At 43.6% G+C, this 19,571-nt stretch overlaps 1 protein-coding gene across 1 annotated transcript in view; it reads right to left on the reverse strand.

Moving 5' to 3' along the window:
• FBXL7 (F-box and leucine rich repeat protein 7) overlaps positions 1-19,571 on the reverse strand; it is a 200,340-nt gene that overhangs the window by 171,673 nt on the left and 9,096 nt on the right. Inside the window, exon 2 of the mRNA XM_083449530.1 lies at positions 7,735-7,790. The gene's annotated coding sequence lies outside the window, so the exon portion shown is untranslated. The remainder of the gene's footprint in view (positions 1-7,734; positions 7,791-19,571) is intronic.

A 19,571-nucleotide genomic window follows, 5' to 3' on the forward strand; every position in this document is an offset into this window, starting at 1 on the left:
GGGGATTGCTCTCTTCCCTCCACCCACAGAGGCATGGGAGAGAATTGTGTGGCCTGTTGGGAAACTGTGTACATGCAGCTACTCACACAGAGTCAATTAAGGTTTGGCAGACAGCCAGAAGGCAATCTGTAGGAGTAAGTCTGCCTGGTGATAACAGAGACATGGAGACAGCTCCCTGATTGGTCAAGCTCTCTCAAGGGAGTGATACTTAATGGCCTACTAACTGGAATGTGTTAGTTCAGTGTTCAGAGTTCAGTAGTTCAGTTGTTCCGTGTCAGTGTAGGAGTTGTGAGTTGTGTCAGAGAGAGCTAGCAAAAGATCCGTGTTCTGTTCCTGTAAATAGCTCAGAGTATAAAATAAACACCTAACTACAAGTTCCTGGTTCCTGCTTCGTCTATCCTGTCAGCAGCCAAGTCGCCAATTGCTTCCGTAGATTCTGTGTGTACTCTCTCTGCTAGGTCCTGCCCAGTGGCGTAGCGTGGGGGGTGCAGGGGGGGCGGCCGGGCGTAACATCTGGGGGTTAGGGTTAGGGGGCGCAAATTACTTGCCTTGCCCCGGGTGCTGACATCCCACGTTACGCCACTGTTCCCCTAAAAAAAGCTCAACAACTTTGGCCTCCCCCTCCCAAAAAATGGGGGCTCTGGGCAGTTTTTCCACCTCAGCGCCGCATATGCTAAAGATGGCCCTGGATGAGGTCAGCCTCTCCTCTTCCTTCCTGGTTCTAGGTCAAACCTTCTTTAAAAATCTGCTGCCTCTTCTATGGCCAGAAGATGGTGCTGGAGTACAGAGGCTCCCATTTCAGTGGGCAGGTACTTTTATTTCTCTATGAAGCACTGCGCCAAGTGTTCCCAAACATGGAAAGTGGGCTGTGGGAGGGACCAAACTATTATTTCTCCTACCTCTTCCAGGGGAAGAAAGAGAGTTTTTTATGTTTCTTCGCCTGCTGGATGTCACTTCTCGGAGGAAGTTGCTTTGATACTATTTTCTGTTGCCTAGTGGAGTTTCTTCCTTATCACAATGGGATACCAACCAATCAGGAATCACACTGTGAGTGGAATGACATCACAACTCCAAAAAGCCAATGAGATGTGATTTTCTGGCTTGCCTGTCTTTAAGGGCAAATGTAGCCAACTCAGAGTGAGGGAAACGCTTCCTACATTGCATTATTCTAGACTGGGGAAAGGAAATCAGGATTGTCTTTACCTGAATGTTTGTCACATCCAGGTGGAAGGGGAGTGTAGCTGCCATGATAGCGGCTATCATGACTATCTGTAAAGCTGATATGTTTGGGGACCCTGTTTAGTAACCTTAGTAAGATAAGTTAGAAGTAGCTCTTTGGGTTACTGCATAGAATACTTTAACAGACAAAAGTGGTTTTCTGTGAGGGATTTAGCGTTCGCTCAGGAAAATTGAATGTAACAACTCTGAACTTCTGTAAAAGAGAGGTTGAGGAAAACCCTCCCCTGTGAAAATAATACAATTTGAGGTTGAAATTGTGGTACAGCTCATGCTTTTCATGCTGAAGGTCCCAGGTTAAAACTCTCTTGGGAAAATGCTCAGCAGATAATGTGAAAGACTAAATCTGGGTATAATCAAAATGGAGACCAATTATTTAGAAAGCAGAAGTACTCAGGTTTGACTAATACAACCAGTTCTTTCAGAATAACTTCCTGAAGTTTGCAGGCAACCATTGTATGAATAACTTTGTTGAAACCTCTTGGTTAACCCAAATTGCCACATGTTGGGTCCCGTTCTAAAATTTTGGGGAAACAAACCAATGGTGCTTGCTCACGAGTAAGTGTGCATGAGTTTGCAGTCATAATCAGTTTCATTCTTGGTTCATTTTCTCATAAAACGCAAACAGTTGTGGTACTCAGACTACACTAATTGGCAATAATATTGCATTTCGGCAAGCCTTTGGCATCAGGTATACCTTCCCTTGCCAAACCACTGTCTTCTTTCCAAAAAGTAATCTTTCCTGATTTTCAGAGAAGATATTAGCCCCAAAATAAGTAGTTGTTAGAAAATTCTTAATAAAAACCAGAGAGCAACAATATATCCAAAACATTGCAGTCCACATGCAACTCTATGCCGTTATGTTCGCATTAGCCATCAGCAGATATAAAAGAACATCTCCCTGAGGCTAAATGGTTGCAGGATGTCTTTCCTGCTATTGACAAATAATTCTAGAATACACCCAACTATATAAATCAGTGCCTGACTCTGAAGCTTTGAAGCTTTCCCAAATGAAGTGCGTGAGGCAAAAAATCAACTACTCCAAACTCGAACAAAGCAGCTTTGGAACAGGAGCCAGCAAATTTACAAGCTGAGAAACCCACTCTGGAAAATAACATTTTCTGTGCTCCTGCCCAAACCCCATTCATTTCAATGGATTGCAGCTGGAAGGAGCACCCTACAACTGGAAGCACCCAGAGTTTTGGGCATTTTATATACAGTGGTACCTCGGTTTAAGAACAGCCCTGTTTACGAACTATTCGGTATAAGAACTCTGCAAAACCGGAAGCAGCATCCTGGTTAGCGAACTTTACCTTGGTCTAAGAACAGAAGCCGAACAGTGGAAGGGCACCGGCAGCGGGAGGCCTCATTAGGAAAAGTGTGCCTCAGTTTAAGAACAGCTTTGGTTTAAGAACGGACTTCCGGAGCAGATTAAGTTTGTAAACTGAGGTACCACTGTACAGGATTTCATTGTTAGAAGAAAAATGCAACTTTTGCAAGAGTTCCCTTTTCCTGTGTGTGTGTGTGTGTGTGTGTACACACACACACACTTTTCTTTAATTTGTTTAAATAAATGATATTCCTCTTTTAAGAATTGGGATTTTTCAAATGCTGATGGCCGTGACTGTTTAGCAGAGTGAAGAGTCCAGCTTTCTGGTAGCTTCATCATAATCATGCTGGGCACATCAATATTCCTTCTGTGTTTTTAAAGAACAAATTTCTATCTCTTGAAGCTGTAGGGGAGAAACTCCTGACAACATACTTGACATTTCTCTTACCTCTCTGCACACGGGCAGAGAGTTGGTCCTCCAATGCAATTACAGTGGTACCTTGGTTTTCAAAGTGTTCCGGAAGTCCGTTCCAAAACCCAAGCGTTCCAAAACCAAGGCGCGCTTTCCCATAGAAAGTAATGCAAAATGGATTAATCCGTTCCAGGCTTTTAAAAACAATCCCTAAAACAGCAATTTAACATGAATTTTACTATCTAATGTGACCATTGATCCATAAAGAAAGCAATAAACAATGTACTGCAGTCACACAATCAATCAACCAGTAACTGAACTGGGTTCCACACAGTCACAAAAATGAAACAAAAAGAGCCGCACACACAAAATGCAAAATAAATAGCAAAAGCAGACAGACCTCAGCGTAACACTCAATACGGAAGTGTGGCACTCAAAATGGAAGTGTGGCACTCAAATCAGAAGCGTAACACTCAAAACACAGCATATTCAGCTTTCGAAAAAAGTTTGCAAACTGGAACATTTACTTCCAGATCTGCAGAGTTGGGGTCCCAAGTTGTTTGAGTACCAAGGCGTTTGAGAACCAAGGCGCCACTGTAAAGGCTACGATGATTTGCTCCTTGCTGTTCTTACTACCCTCTCCACATAATACTCTGTTCCTCGTGATCATCTACTGTATCTCCCATCCCCAACCCTTCTTTCCATCACTTTGGTTGCAGCAGAACAAAACTTCCCCCAAAAAAGCCTGGAACCAGAATATGTTTTACACATTTCTGCAAAATGTGGCTCGCTCCCTGTTGCTACTCTTCTGGTTCATTCTCCAAATTCTCCACATCAGATTAACTTACGTTTAGGATGTCTTCTCAAGGAGGGCACCAAGGAGAAAGTAACTTTAGATGAAGATTTACCACTTTGGCAAAGGAATGTTCCACCATGTGAGTTATATCTAGGTTCTTGTTTAAGTAGGACAACATTTACTCCCCACCCCTATCCTGGTGTAACTGAGAAGACAAGCAGAAAATCCGTCTTAAAATGATAACAGATGTGCCGTCTATAGCACAAATACACTATCGTGCTAGTTTCATTACGGCAGTCTCCATCGCTTCCAACGAACTTTGCTGGGGCAGAATGGGAGTCAGGACAGGGTTCCCGTTTCCAATGTAAAGGAACAACTGTTTATAGAATATTTATGGTAAAAGGAGGTCAATGGAGCCAACGACATTTGTAATCTTCAGATCTAGAGTGAGATGTATACAACGGAATTATCCACGAGCAATGCGAGATCCATGAGACCAATTTGGGTTATCATTCATCCTTGATCAATTCTACTACAGCTCTCTCAGTTGCTGGTTATTTTAAATGCAGAGATCAGGCAGTTTAACACACTTTTTTTTAAAAAAAAAAAATCTCCACTGCTGTTCTGTTAACATGACCCTTCAAAATGTAAAGCTATAGCCAAAAATTGGAAATTGCAAGAAATACCAACAATAGAAGATTGGCAGATGAAGATGTTGGACTTTTGGGAGCTGACCGACCTGACTGGAAGAATCTGGGACCAGAAGAAAGAGGAGACACAAGAGGATTGGAAGAAATTTAAAGAATATTTAGCTAAATATTGTGATATAAGATAATTAGAAAATTCTTGGAAGTAACAAATAGGCTTAGGGGTAGAATAAGAATAGGTGGCAGTAAATATTAAGGATTTGAATATTAATAAAAGAGATGAGGATAGTAAACGAAAGGAGTGAATATTATTAGAAATATGAATTTGGAGGACTGCTATACAGGGGTTATAATGAAATTCAGTTAGAGGGGATTTGAGGAAGTCAGTTATCAATGTAACGAGAATTAGAGATTTGAAGTAAGAATTCTGTTTTGTGTGTTTCTTTTTTTTCTCCTCGTTGTGTGTTTTGTAATATTTTTTTCTTTTCTTTTTTTCTTTCTATGTGATAAATGTGGAAACCAATAAAAAAATGTAAAGCTAACTACAAGTGGCCATTGTCTCAAGTATCGGGAAATGCCAACTATTGTATAGGATCAGTTATTTCTTTAGCCGCTCAGCACGCTGGATGCTCAAACAGCCACAGACTGATGGCTGTCCCGATTTTGGTTCTCAGCATCTCCAGTTAAATGGGCCTCAAGCAGCAGTCTGGGAAGGAGACTTCTGCTTGAGACCTTGAAGTTTGTCAATCAGCATAGACTATACTGTACTAAATAGACCAATGAAATAGATATTTCAGAATTTTGCAGGAAGGAAAATAGATACCATGCTGCAGATTGTTTGTGCAGGAAACAGACGGTTTATTAATGATGACAAGTGCGCGTCAAATAGTAAAAAAAGAGAGGAATGCGTAAATGAAAAAATAAAGCATATAATACTACCAACTGGGAAACTGGTGTTCTTTGTTGATTGTGTGTCCATTTTACGCAGAAACTATTAGACGCGTCTCCAAATTAGTAAAAGGAAAAAACTAATTTTAATCGTTTAACTACGTTTAATTATGTTTTTAATATTTTTTGGGGAGCCACCCAGAGTGGCTGGGGCAACACAGTCATATGAATAATAAAATTATGGTGATTATTTACACCTGATTTCATGATGTTAGGTGTGGGGTCTATGCCGCCCGTATAATCTATACATGTTAGATCAGAGGTAATCCCCACTGAGTTCAATGGGATTTGCTTTGGTTTCAAGTAAACATGCTGATAACTTGGTGAAATGATTCAGCAGAACATTTTATCTGTGCGTGGAGTGGGAAGAGATAATGATGTCTTATATATAGGATAATGTTTGTACAGTGGTACCTCGGGTTAAGTACTTAATTCGTTCCGGAGGTCTGTTCTTAACCTGAAACTGTTCTTAACCTGAAGCACCACTTTAGCTAATGGGGTCTCCTGCTGCTGCCGCACCGCCGGAGCATGATTTCTGTTCTCATGCTGAAGCAAAATTCTTAACCTGAAGCACTATTTCTGGGTTAGCGGAGTCTGTAACCTGAAGCATATGTAACCTGAAGTGTATGTAACCGGAGGTACCACTGTATTATTTTTCATGGGGTAAATCAGTTAATGTACTATATACATAATAGGATTTAGATCATCATTCTATACTCATACAAGGAGGAGGCAAATGAACGAACCCATTTCTCCTCACATTACTGGGTCAATTTCATGACTTTTGGGTCAAACCGCGCTTTCTCTACACCTCTGATTAGGCTTACTCTCGAGTAGCTGTGTCTAGAATTGTGGGCACGCTGAACTAGTTTGTTGGGTACACAGAGGCAAGAGCAAGGAAGATCTGGGACATGACAAATTAGCTCCGCATGAGACAATTATGAGAAAATTGCTCACATTAGTGCCTTCCTAGTTGGGCACTTTGATGGCAGAAAGTGAGGAGGAATTAAAGAACCTTTTAATGAGGGTGAAAGAGGAGAGCACAAAATATGGTTTGAAGCTCAACATCAAAAAAATGAAGATCATGGCCACTGGTCCCATCACCTCCTGGCAAATAGAAGGGGAAGAAATGGAGGCAGTGAGAGATTTTACTTTTTTGGGCTCCATGATCACTGCAGATGCTGACAGCAGTCACAATATTAAAAGACGCCTGCTTCATGGGAGAAAAGCAATGACAAACCTAGATGGCATCTTAAAAACCATAGACATCACCTTGCCAACAAAGCTCCGTATAGCTAAAGCTATGATTTTCCCAGTAGTGATGTATGGAAGTGAGAGCTGGACCATAAAGAAGGCTGATTGCCGAAGAATTGATGCTTTTGAATTATGGTGCTGGAGGAGACTCTTGAGAGTCCCATGGACTGCAAGAAGATCAAACCTCTCCATTCTGAAGGAAATCAGCCCTGAGTGCTCACTGGAAGGACAGATCGTGAAGCTGAGGCTCCAATACTTTGGCCCCCCTCATGAGAAGAGAAGACTCCCTGGGAAAGACCCTGATGTTGGGAAAGATGGAGGGCACAAGGAGAAGGGGACGACAGAGGACGAGATGGTTAGACAGTGTTCTCGAAGCTACAAACATGAATCTGACCAAACTGCGGGTGGCAGTGGAAGACAGAAGTGCCTGGTGTGCTCTGGTCCATGGGGTTACGAAGAGTCGGACATGACTAAACGACTAAACAACAACAACAACATTTGGGCACTTGCAGTTCACTCTCTGCGATCACACAAACCAAAAGCCTGAAATATTGAACTAAAACATCTGTTCTTATGGGGCAGGGGCAAACTGTATAGAGGATAAAAGGGGGTGTCACATTTTTCACAGTTTAGGACCCCCAGCACCCGGTACAACTTCAAAATCTCTTGTCTTCCTTTCTGAGAAACTTTACAACTGTCAGAACATATTGAAAGCAAAATGCTCCAGATTGCATCCATCTCATTGTGTCTCCCTTTCTCATGGTACGGCCGCTGGTCTACGAAATTCTACACCTTCACACACACCCTTTTCTCCACAGTCTCCCTTCATCCTCAGTCTTCGACATTCTCCTCAGTTCTTAAGACAATCTGTTTTGGATAGGTTTCAGTCTTCCCTACTGCTGATTCAGGGCTTCTCTCCCCACGTTCCTGTCTGCATGGATTGCAGCCCCAACATATGGCGCGGATTATGCTTTCCTTTGATTGTGTGATTTAAATCACCTTTGCTGCCCAGCAGCTTGCCACAGCTCAGCCTACAAAGGGAACTGCCTGCTGGGCTCTAAGGAGATTAGATTCTGAAAATGTTAGGCTAGGTCAGGTACAATAATTGTACCTTGCAAGGATGGCAGGTCGTCATCGTTCAGCAGGTATACCGGGTGCGCAGCAAACCTGGACAAGAGAAAGAATAAGATGTGATAAGGAAAACTGTATTTTCTAAGAGATCTTCCCAGTCAGATTTACAGTTACTGGCCTATGTGTATTCATGTGTTTCTAATGGAACAGATAAAGGGCACAGAATTACATTTCAATTCAGTAATGCAAAAGCCTGTTTTGAAGTCTGCTTTAGCTGATATTTTTCAGTAGGTTCAGAGACGCTGGGCGAGTATTGCAACACACTGTGTCTTGAAAACAGCTTGGGGAAAATGGGTTGAACCAGAACATGACAAGTCATGACTAGGTGTGGGGAGAATTTAAAGCCAATTCTTTCACACTTGGCTTAAAAAATATGACAAATGGAACATAGCCAGCCTTCGAAATTCGCACTTATCTGAATTTTGTGATGCAGTCCTTCAACCAGTGTTTACCAAAATATATGTTATAATAATAATAATAATAATAATAATAATAATAATTTATTTATTTATTTGTACCCCGCCCATCTGGCTGGGTTTCCCCAGCCACTCTGGGCGGCTTCCAACAAAGATGAAAAATACACTAAAATGCTAGGGGCACGTGTGCTTCGAAATAACTATATTAGTGAAAATAACATCCAAAACTGAATTATATTAGGAGAAATTGCTAGCAACCATGTGTACATAGCCAGAACTGCATTCAAAAATGTGTTTCTTAGGAGAAATTCACACAAAAATGCTGGAGAATTTTCATGAGGATTTAAAAATAATTATAAAAACTCAAGATGGTGCAGAAATTTGGAGAGCAGAATTTAAGACTGGGAAAAATGAGAAATCGAGAAATTCCATCCCTAGTTGTGACGTGGGTATACAATAGAGCATTTTCACATGAGTACTTTCAAAGCCACGGAAAAGTCAACTTTGATATGACATCAATATAGCAAACATATCTGCTACACGTTCGTTTTACCTCCAACTGTCCTGTGAGAAGAGAAATATACTTACAGATAAAGACCACCTCATAACCTGCTCCAGCTTGACTATCCCCCTCCCTGCAACAGCAGTCTTCTGGGAAGTATTGTAGAGGAGAGAGAAATATAGGCAAAAACCACAAAGTCTGCTCCAGTTGGACTCCCCATCCTGGACCACAACTGCCCTGTTTTTGACACCTTTTTATATGTTGATATTGTTTGCTGTGGTTTCTTACAAAATGCAGTTTAATGTTTCTTTTAAGTCAGCTTGAAAGGATGTATATAATCTTAATAAATACATAAAAACATACATACAATATTTTTTAATAAATAATTGTCAATATATTGTATAATATTCCCATTAATTTTGTTTTATGTTATGGGGAGCTCCCAGAAGATCTAAATCTAGAACCAGGCAGCTGGATTAAGGCTTTAACAGAACTATATTCCAGGCAACACCATCTCAACATGGCTGACCTGGTGGGTCAAACAACCTTTACCACTTCAGTCAACAATTGAGCACTCACATAGGTGGAATCTAGGTAAAGGTAAAGGTACCCCTGCCCGTACGGGCCAGTCTTGCCAGACTCTAGGGTTGTGCGCTCATCTCACTCTAGAGGCCGGGAGCCAGCGCTGTCCGAAGACACTTCCGGGTCAAGTGGCCAGCGTGACAAGCTGCATCTGGCGAGCCAGCGCAGCGCACGGAAACACCGTTTACCTTCCCACTATAAAGCGGTACCTATTTATCTACTTGCACCCGGAGGTGCTTTCGAACTGCTAGGTTGGCAGGCGCTGGGACCGAATGACGGGAGCGCACCCCGCCGCGGGGATTCGAACCACCGACCTTTCGATCAGCAAGTCCTAGGTGCTGAGGCTTTAACCCACAGCGCCACCCGCATCCCATAGGTGGAATCTACACACATATAAAAAACACTGGGGAAACATTTTGAAAAATACATTGAATTTTGCATAGCTCACTCTCGCCATCTAGTGCAACATTTGTATATTGCACTTTACAACGCAGCTTTTATTTGCAGCTGTATAGCTGAGTCCATAGTGAAGTGCTCTTCCATTGAAATAAAAATATTAAAAATTGTGCCCCTAGTAAGCTAGGCTAGAACCTTTCTATGTGGGAATTATTTTGTATGGAGGAATATTCAATTATGTGGGTAGGGAATGGTATATCCCTGGCATAAGTTTACTGCCTTGGTATGTTGTTGTTATTGCTGCTGTCTTCTTCATTGACCTCAGAAAGGATGCTTCCATTTTGATTCTTTTGTTCTCATAAGCCAACCGGGTGAGCAAACACTGACCTAAATTCAGTAAAAGTTTGCACTGAAGTCTTGTTGAGATTAATGAGCCTATTTAAGCCATGCAAAACCTGTCCCATTTATTTCAATGGATTTAAGTACAACAGATGGTTTTTGGATTGGGCTTCTATTTATGTCTAATAATAATAATAATAAATTTTTATTTATACCCCACCCTCCCCGGCCAGAGCCGGGCTCAGGGTGGCTAACACCAGTAAAATTACAATAAAAACATAATGGGGGGGGGACACAACCAATTTATTAAAATACAGGTTAAAATACAATTTAAAATGCAGCCTCATTTTAACTGTAGCCCATAAATCAAAACCATAAGGGGAGGGAAACATAAGGGTCAGACTGAGTCCGAACCAAAGCAAAGGCGGAACAGCTCTGTCTTGCAGGTCCTGTGGAAAGATGTCAAATCCCGCAGTAACCTAATCTCTTGTGACAGAGCGTTCCACCAAGTCGGGGCCACTACTGAAAAGGCCCTGGCCCTAGTTGAGACCAATCTAACCACCTTGTGACTTGGGACCTCCAAGGTGTTGTCATTTGTGGACCTTAAGGTCCTCCGCGAGGCATACCAGGAGAGGCGGTCCCGTAGGTACGAGGGTCCTAGGCCGCTTCGTATACACAGAATATGCTTCCGAAACTAGCATCTTGTCGTTCCTGAGCTAGGCCAGTCACGAATACAGGGCTTGCCTACCTTACTTTCACAAGCTGCCATAGTTTCTTCCAAATAATTTTGGGATGTGTAGGCCTATAGAGAATACATGCCCCCCAGTGCTTCTCTATTTGCATCTCTTCCTATCTTTAGCAAGAACGGTGGAGATGCAGGCTCAATGCCTATTGAAAAGTAGATATTATTAAGCACATCTGGTGATAGTTTACAAAACAATGTGCCTATTTGTTCAGCATGTTAATGCATTGCAACAATGCAAAGAATGTTCTAATGCATGAAAAGGAATCTACCATTTTAAACCGCTGAATTGCTTCGGTCAGCAGAGAAGGAGACTCTTAATCTCAGGCTTGTGGGTTTGAGCCTCGTGCTGGGCAAAAATACAGTGGTGCCTCGCAAGACGAAAAGAATCCGTTCCGCGAGTCTCTTTGTCTTGCGGTTTTTTTCGTCTTGCGAAGCAAGCCCATTAGCGGATTAGCGCTATTAGTGCTATTAGCGGTTTAGCGGCTATTAGCGGCTATTAAAGGCTTAAGGGATTAGCGGATTAGCTGCTAAAAGGCTATTAGCGGCTATTAAAGGCTTAAGGGATTAGCGGATTAGCTGCTAAAAGGCTATTAGCGGCTTAGATCAGCTGATAAGCGGCTTAGATCAGCTGTTAAGCAGCTTAGCGATCAGCTGTTAAGCGGCTTAGGGGCTTGGGGAAAAGGGGGGGAGGGGAAAAAACCCCAGGAATCGCAAGGCATTTTCGTCTTGCGAAGCAAGCCCATAGCAAATTCGTCCTGCGAAGCACCTCCAAAACGGAAAACCCTTTCGTCTAGCGGGTTTTCCGTCTTGCGAGGCATTCGTCTTGCGGGGCACCACTGTACTCCTGCATTACAGAGGGCTGGGCTAGGTGACCCTCACAGTCCCTTCCAACTGTACAATTCTATGATTCTATCATTTTGAACATAAAACACACAGGGCAGAAATACCCACTTTTTAGTTTAGCTTAAGGGACTGAACTACAAACCAAGAAGTCCCTGATTCAAATTTTGCTTTTGCCGTGAACTCAGCAGCTGGAAACTTTCTTTCCGCCTGAGGTCCCCGCCCTCCATCTGCAAAATGCTGAATAAGACTCACTTATGGGGGTTATTGTAAGCATTCCAACTAAATCATGCATATGAAGTGGTTTGATAAATAATAATAATTATAATATATTATTATTATACCCACGTACTTACGGGACCGCCTCTCCTGGTATGCCCTGCAGAGGACCTTAAGGTCCACAAATGACAACATTTTGGAGGTCCCAGGTCACAAGGTGGTTAGATTGGTCTCAACTAGGGCCAGGGCCTTTTCAGTACTGGCCCCGACCTGGTGGAACGCTCTGTCACAAGAGACTAGGGCCCTGCAGGACTTGACATCTTTCCACAGGGCCTGCAAGACCGAGCTATTTGGTTTGGACTCAGTCTGACCCTTATGTATTTTACCTGTATTTTAAATTGGGTTTTTTTCTTTTCCTATTATGTTTTTACTGTAATTTTACTGGTGTTAGCCACCCTGAGCCCGGCTCTGGCCGGGGAGGGCGGGGTATAAATAAAATTATTATTATTATTATTATTATTATTATTATTATTATTACCCCACCCATCTGGCTGAGCCTACCCAGCCACTCTGAGCGACTCCCAATCGAATATTAAAAACACAATACAGCATTAAACATTAAAAACTTCCCTGAACACTTGAAAGCGGTCTAAAAATGTTAATTAGCCATGATGACGATGATGGGATGTGGCATAGTGTAATGTCTGAATATTATGGCCAGAATACAACACAGTTATGAATGCTTGAACACACCTCTCAGGGATTTTTTTTAGTGTGCACTTGGACACAAATTGCGCCGCTGATGGGGAAAGCTGATGATGTGCAACTGAAAAAGCGGGAGGGAACTAGACATGTTAGGCATGTTAAGCACTGAAATAACAGGCAATATCAGGAACCGTATGCACACCAATTATATTACGGTAGAATGTGTGCAGTTCCCATACTTACACTGCCCAGTCATATTAAAATACCTCCTAATTTTTGGCCAGAATCTCTCTTATTTCGCCTTCAGGCATCTAACGCTTCATCACCTCCTTGGAAATACCCTCAAAGTACCCCTGCTTTTGAGCCCCTGTCCTATCCTGCACTCTATGTTTCGCCTTCTACAGCCAGTGCAAAACAGCTGGGCTGGAGTCCCACTCAGACAAAGGCAGGCATATTATAATGGATGTAACGACAGAGGTTTTCCATTTCTACAGAGAGTCGGGCTCTGCTTCTACTTTTGAGCGCAACGCTTGCATTTATGAGCCTCTCAACACTATGAGCTTTGGCTGAGACCATGCAGCCGTGGATCATCATCATCATGGTCTTGGAATTTGGGGACCTGGCAATTTTTTTTAAAAAAAGTTATTTAAAAAATGCTTATTGTAAGAAGTAAGGAATGCGGGTGGCACTGTGGTCTAAACCACAGAGCCTAGGGCTTGCTGATCGGAAGGTCGGCGGTTCTAATCCCTGCGACGGGGTGAGCTCCCGTTGCTCGGTCCCAGCTCCTGCCCACCTAGCAGTTCGAAAGCACATCAAGTGCAAGTAGATAAATAGGTACCACTCCAGCGGGAAGGTAACGGCATTTCCGTGCACTGCTCTGGTTCACCAGAAGCGGCTTAGTCATGCTGGCCACATGACCTGGAAGCTGTCTGCGGACAAACGCCGGCTCCCTTGGCCTACAGAGCGAGATGAGCGCGCAACCCCAGAGTCATCCACGACTGAACCTAATGGTCAGGGGTACCTTTACCTTTATTGTAAGAAACAAAGTATTATTCCACAATTATTCTACGGATATCTTTTTATGGATTCTATATCAGCAGGTCTCTCTCTTAGGGATAACTTTACACACCTTTAAGCAGAGCCTCGTGAATGTTCGCCTGATGTTTTTACTCTTTAAATCCACACTAAAAAGCATGTTTGAACCTCGCTTGTACCGCCACTTGTGAATGTAACACAGGAAAGAGGCAAAAGGAATAACCGAGCGAAGAGTCTCACAATCCCTCAGGTTTGGAATTTCATTCCCATACAGACAATGAAAAATTTCCATCCTAGTAGAATTGCATGTGGAAATCATGAAGCCAAAAATTATGTCTGCCTATTGAGGAGTGCTAGCGAAGATGAAACGGGCAATTTAACACTAATACCAAATAATAAGACTGCTTTTTAAAATGCAGCAAACCCAGTCAGTTGCTTTCCACGAAGAGCTGTCTCAAACCATAAATTAACAACAAAACCCTCTGCTAATATGTACCCCCTGCCAGGGTACCTTTTAGTGTTTAGACGCAATAGCTTTAGACTAAAACATGCAGGCCTTTACAATATTGGCTGACATCTACACAAAGACGTGTGTTTACTGGGCTGGTTTAAGTTGTGGGGGGAAACAGGTCTAAACTGAGTCGCATGAACGTTTTAAACTGGCATTTTGCCTTTTTAAGGATCCTGGGAAGTAGGAGAATAGTGCATTTGAGTTCTTGATCTGGCGAATGACTCCACAGATCATTTTTTGTTATGTTTTTAGAACCCCACCAAAATGAATGGGGCTGTAAACTTTTTAATGGCGGCAAGAAAATGAATGGGGGGAAAAAGGGGCAATAATATGGTAGGTGCCTTTTATCTAGCAGGCAGAGTTACCATCTTACACCATGCAGTGAGCCCCAGGAATCTTTCTTTTACTCAGAAAAGAATGGGTAGGAATTAGAAACAATGTACAACTCTTAGATTAATATTTTCAATCTGAGCTAACTGTGGCTATCTGGCGTGCTTTAAGAAACAGTCCAAAACATGAGAATGTGCATATTCTCAAAATCTGAGCTACACATTCCTACGATTATACGGCTGTGTACAAACCATTATTTAAAGTGCATGGGAAACACACACAGTCCTAAAAGAATCTTGGAAACTGTCGTCTGTTAAGTGTCATAGCTTCAGGGAGGAGGAAGAGGATCCCGGCGGTGGGGGGGGGGGCGGCAGCTGAGAGTGGGTCACGCAGGAACAATCTAGGGATGGGGAAGGAGAGGTTGGTGGAGATAGTACTCATGGGGTGACAGAGGATGATGAGAGGACAGGGGCTAGGGCGCAGGAAGCCAAGCAGTAGGACCCCTCGCCAGAACCAGAGAGGCCCTCTTCCCCACAAACATGGCAGGTCCTAAGACGTAAGGAACAGTGGACAGGGCACTCCAGGAAGCAGAGGGCCTGCAGCCTAGATCACTAGCTGGCCAGGTGAGCAAGGAGGCATGTGATTCATCAGCTGGTGCAAGCTGAGAGCAGGTGAGGGTCCCAGGACACATCAAGTCCAGATGCTGCCATCAGCAGACACAGTATAGGGTTGTCATATTCCCAGTCAAGGTTGTTGACCTTTTTAACCTTTTTTTAACCATTTATTTGGTTTTTCAACTTGCCTCAAGTTGAAAAATCAAACACAAATCATAAAAACAAGATTCCAAGGAATCTCCTGGACTTCCATCCTCCCCTTATTAAACATTTCCTCCCGCATCTTTTATGATGCTCCAAATCATTTGCCTCTTCCATTATGTCCAGAATTCAACCTTAAACTGCAAGCGATATTCCAATCCTACTAACGAGTCTAGCTGTTTACAATGGTCTGAAGATAAGTTATACATTTCCCCCATTCCTTATTAAAATTTTGGTCTTCCTGATTTCTGACTTTTCCGGTCATTTTAGCCATTTCAGCATAGTCCATTAACTTCATCTGCCACTTTGACCTTTGTGGGGGTCAAAGTTGTTGAACATCTCCCCCAAAAAACATAGGTTTTGGGGCTTCTTTTGGATTTTTATAGCATTTTTCTTTAAAAAATAATAATGGCCAAGTGGCCATAAGTCCGGGTTTCCCCAGACATTTTGCTGATTCGGCAAAAATCTGCCCAGACACCATTTTGACAGCCCGACTCCCAGATGGGAAAACCCAGATGTATGGCAGTCCTAGTGTGAGAAGGCATCAGAGCTGAGGTCTGGCCAACTGCCCATGTTGAGGGACCTCAACTGGGATTCTCCTTGGACCTTCATGGGTTTCTGCTTCAAGACTGACTCTGGACTGCTGAACTCCTATCTTGGCTTACCTGGACTGACCCTGTACTGTGTTTCCTTATTTTTGGACTTGGCTTGTGTGGATTGGCTTCTGGACTTGGAACTTTTGTCTCGGCACACTGTCTGTCTGCTAGGTAGGCCAGGGGATCAGGACATTAAGGTAGGGTTGCCAGACGTCCCCAGTTCCCGGAGACAGTCCTTGGATTTGCAAATCTGTCCCCGGACAAATTCTGTCCCTGGAATGTCCCCAGATTTGCAAATCTGTCCCCGGGAAACGCGGCAGTCTCAGCAGCCCAGAGCCAACCTGGTAGTGCAGTTGGCTCTGGCTGGCTTCAGGAGCTGCTTGCTGCCGTTGCCACTGCCAAAGGTGAACTGGGGACGTCCAGCGGGACAGATCTCCTGCCCCCTTCCCCCTTTGTTTTGACAGATCAGGGGAGGCTCAGGAGTTGCGGGCGGGCGTCCATTGCCCAGGAGGGGTGCAAGGCACACGATTTCTCTGCCAGGCAAGGTGCAAAGCCCTTCTTTCGCACCTTGCGAAACATAAATGCTCAGAGTTTTTAAAAAACTGGGCAACAGCCGCCTGCCCTGATCTGTCAAAACAAAGGGGGAAAGGGGTAGGAGATCAGGGAAGCCTTGCACACCCTTGCCCAGTTTTTTAAAAACTGCATATTTATGTTTCACAGGGTGCGAAAGAGGGGCTTTGCACCTTTATAGAATATGCATGTGTGCTTGGGCCCAGGGTCTTTTGCCTCACTATCCCCACTACTGACTCCCTGTTGCTACTCAGCTTCAAAAAAAGGGGGGGTCCCCAGATTCATTGAAAAAAATCTGGTAACCATACATTAAGGGTGCTAAGAATTGTAGCTTTGTTAGGGGTAGACTACAGTCCCCATAATTCTTTGTGGGAGCGCATGCTTTAAATGTATGGTGTGTACATAGTGTCTGAATAACAAATCCATGCTTCAAATGCTATTTGATTCAACTCGGGGGCAAGGGGAAGGCGCTAGGAAGCATCTCCTAGATATCAATGTTCATAGCAGAAGCATGTTTAGCTATTAGCTACACCACAGCCTAGAGGGTATGTCAGGTGTTCATCTTGGCGGCTGCCAAATGATTCACATCCATTTATATATCATTCGCTTAACAGCTTTCTCCTCACTTAAAGATAATCTGGTTTATCTTGCAAGAACAATTTTGTGCTCGTTCAGTTCGAAGAGATGTACAGCTGTGTCTACATAAATCTGACAGCTGTTGCCCGCAATCAGGTTGCTTCAGTAGTTTCCTAATGACTTCATATAAATTGAGCCCTGTTAAAATGTGTGTGTGGATTATCTTCTATGGATTATCCTCTTCCGTTGCTGTTGATCCCATGCAGAGCACCTTGATCCTCAGCTATAGGCACAGCCGATACCACCTTGCCAGCAATCAGAGGAGCAGGACTTCTGGGGTTTGAGAATAAGTCCTCTTGGCTCTTTTGGGAAAAGAGGGGTGAACCTGAAGCTCTGGTCTCTACTGACAAAGCAGGCATCCAAAACAGGTTTAGGGGGGAAATGGAGTGGATTCTAGCTGGTATCCTGTACCCCAGAGAGAAAGACATCCCTGACCAGTGGCCATGCTGGCTGGAGCTCATGGTAACCTCAGTCCAATAACATGTGGAGTGCTATGGGTTCCCAACCCCTTCTATACCCACAAGTCAGATTTACTTTTCAGTAGACATGTACCGGGTGTTAGGAGAAAGATAGTCTTCTTCTTCTTCTTTGGTGATTACTCATAGCCAAGTAAGATTGTCTTCCATAAACATGGTTCTAACATTGAGTCCATAAGTGACTGTGGAGGCCAATTCTGGATCCACATGTCCTTCCACAGTGGGAACAAGGTTTCTGGGTGGGAGTTGATCATGGTGAGGGTTTGCCAAGTGTGCCTTCCTCTTAGCGCGTTTCTCCCTTTTGTCCTGAGTTCGAGCGTCTTCAAAGCCCACAACACCTTTGGTAAATGCTGTTCTCCAATTGGAGCGCTCGCAGGCCAGTGTTTCCCAGTTGTTGGTGTTTATACTACATTTTTTAGATTTGCCTTGAGAGAGTCTTTAAACCTCTTTTGTTGACTGCCAGCATTACGCTTTCCATTTTTAAGTTCAAAATAGAGTAGTTGCTTTGGAAGACGATAATCAGGCATCCACACAACATGACCAATCCAACAAAATTGATGTTGAAGAAGAAGAGGAGGAGGAGGAGTTTGGATTTGATATCCCACTTTATCACTACCCTAAGAAGTCTCAAAGTGGCTAACAATCTCCTTTCCCTTCCTCCCCCACAACAAACACTCTGTGAGGTGAGTGAGGCTGAGAGACTTCAGAGAAGTGTGACTAGTCCAATGTCACCCAGCAGCCGCATGTGCAGGGGTGGGGAATCAAACCCGATTCACCAGATTACGAGTCCACTGCTCATAACCACTACACCACACTGGCTCTCACCTTTTTTTTTTTTAAGAAATCAACACTTAAATTATAAGATTTTATATGAAGAATCATCGCCTTCACACTGGTGATCTTTGCAATTGTTTGCCTGTTTTCCCAAGTGATGTGTAAAAAATTTTGGAGACACCGTTGATGGAATCTTTTGAGGAGAGATAGTTCCTCTGGTGGAGGACATGTCATGCTCCTTCTGGGGTCATTTGTCCACCATTGGTCCCCCACCCTGTACTCAGTTCTCACCTGTGGCTCCGAGATAAGCTGTCAGCATGCAACAGCAGCCACACCCTGGGAATGGCTTCAACCTGCCAGTTAAACCAGGTGAGCGTAGCCGATGGGTCTCAAGCAAACCCTTAGTGAGTAAGGGACTTCCCTTGCCTGCAAAAACTGGTTCTGACAGATTGTGCAGATGAGACTAATAGTGGGTCCAACAGTGAAGAAGGTGGTTTCTGCATGTGCCGTAGAGAGAAGTGAGAGGCAGATGAGGCTCACCAACCTGCAAAGGTCTTCCATCAAGGAGAAGGAAAACTCTGACCCTAAACCTCCACTGCCTTGCAAGAATATCTTCAGGAGAAGGAAAGGCTAAGGAGTAAATCCACACAAATCAAGAGTCCTGAAGACAGTTGGATAGCGCCTTGTACTCCTCCTTCTGGCAACTCCTGCACAAACTGGTGCCAAATGTATTGCATGGCTTTCCTTTGGAGCACATCAGTGAGGCCAAGAGGGGGGTCTTGTCAGTATATGTGAAGGAGTGTCTCCACCCCCATCGTTCAGCCAGAATACTGAGGTCCAGCTTCGAGGGCCTTCTGGCTGTTCCCTCACTCTGAGAAGTGAGGTTACAAGCAACTAGACAGATGGCCTTCTCAGTAGTGGTGCCCACCCTGTGGAACACCCTCCCATCAGATGTCAAGGAAATAAACAACTCTCTGATTTTTGGAAGACATCTGAAGGCAGCCCTGTTTCGGGAAGTTTTTAATGTTTGATGTTTTATCATGTTTTTAATCTTCTGTTGGTAACTGTGCAGAGTGGCTGGGGAAACCCAGCCAGATGGACGGGGTATAAAGATGATGATGATGATGATGATGATGATGATGATGATGATGTCATAGAATCATAGAATAGAATCATAGAATCATAGTTGGAAGAGACCACAAGGGCCATCGAGTCCAACCCCCTGCCAAGCAGGAAACACCATCAGAGCACTCCTGACATATGGTTGTCAAGCCTCTGCTTAAAGACCTCCAAAGAAAGAGACTCCACCACACTCCTTGGCAGCAAATTC

This window comes from Podarcis tiliguerta (assembly GCF_965153285.1).
Source record: "Podarcis tiliguerta genome assembly, chromosome: 7".
In the NCBI taxonomy this organism is placed as follows: Eukaryota; Metazoa; Chordata; class Lepidosauria; order Squamata; family Lacertidae; genus Podarcis; species Podarcis tiliguerta.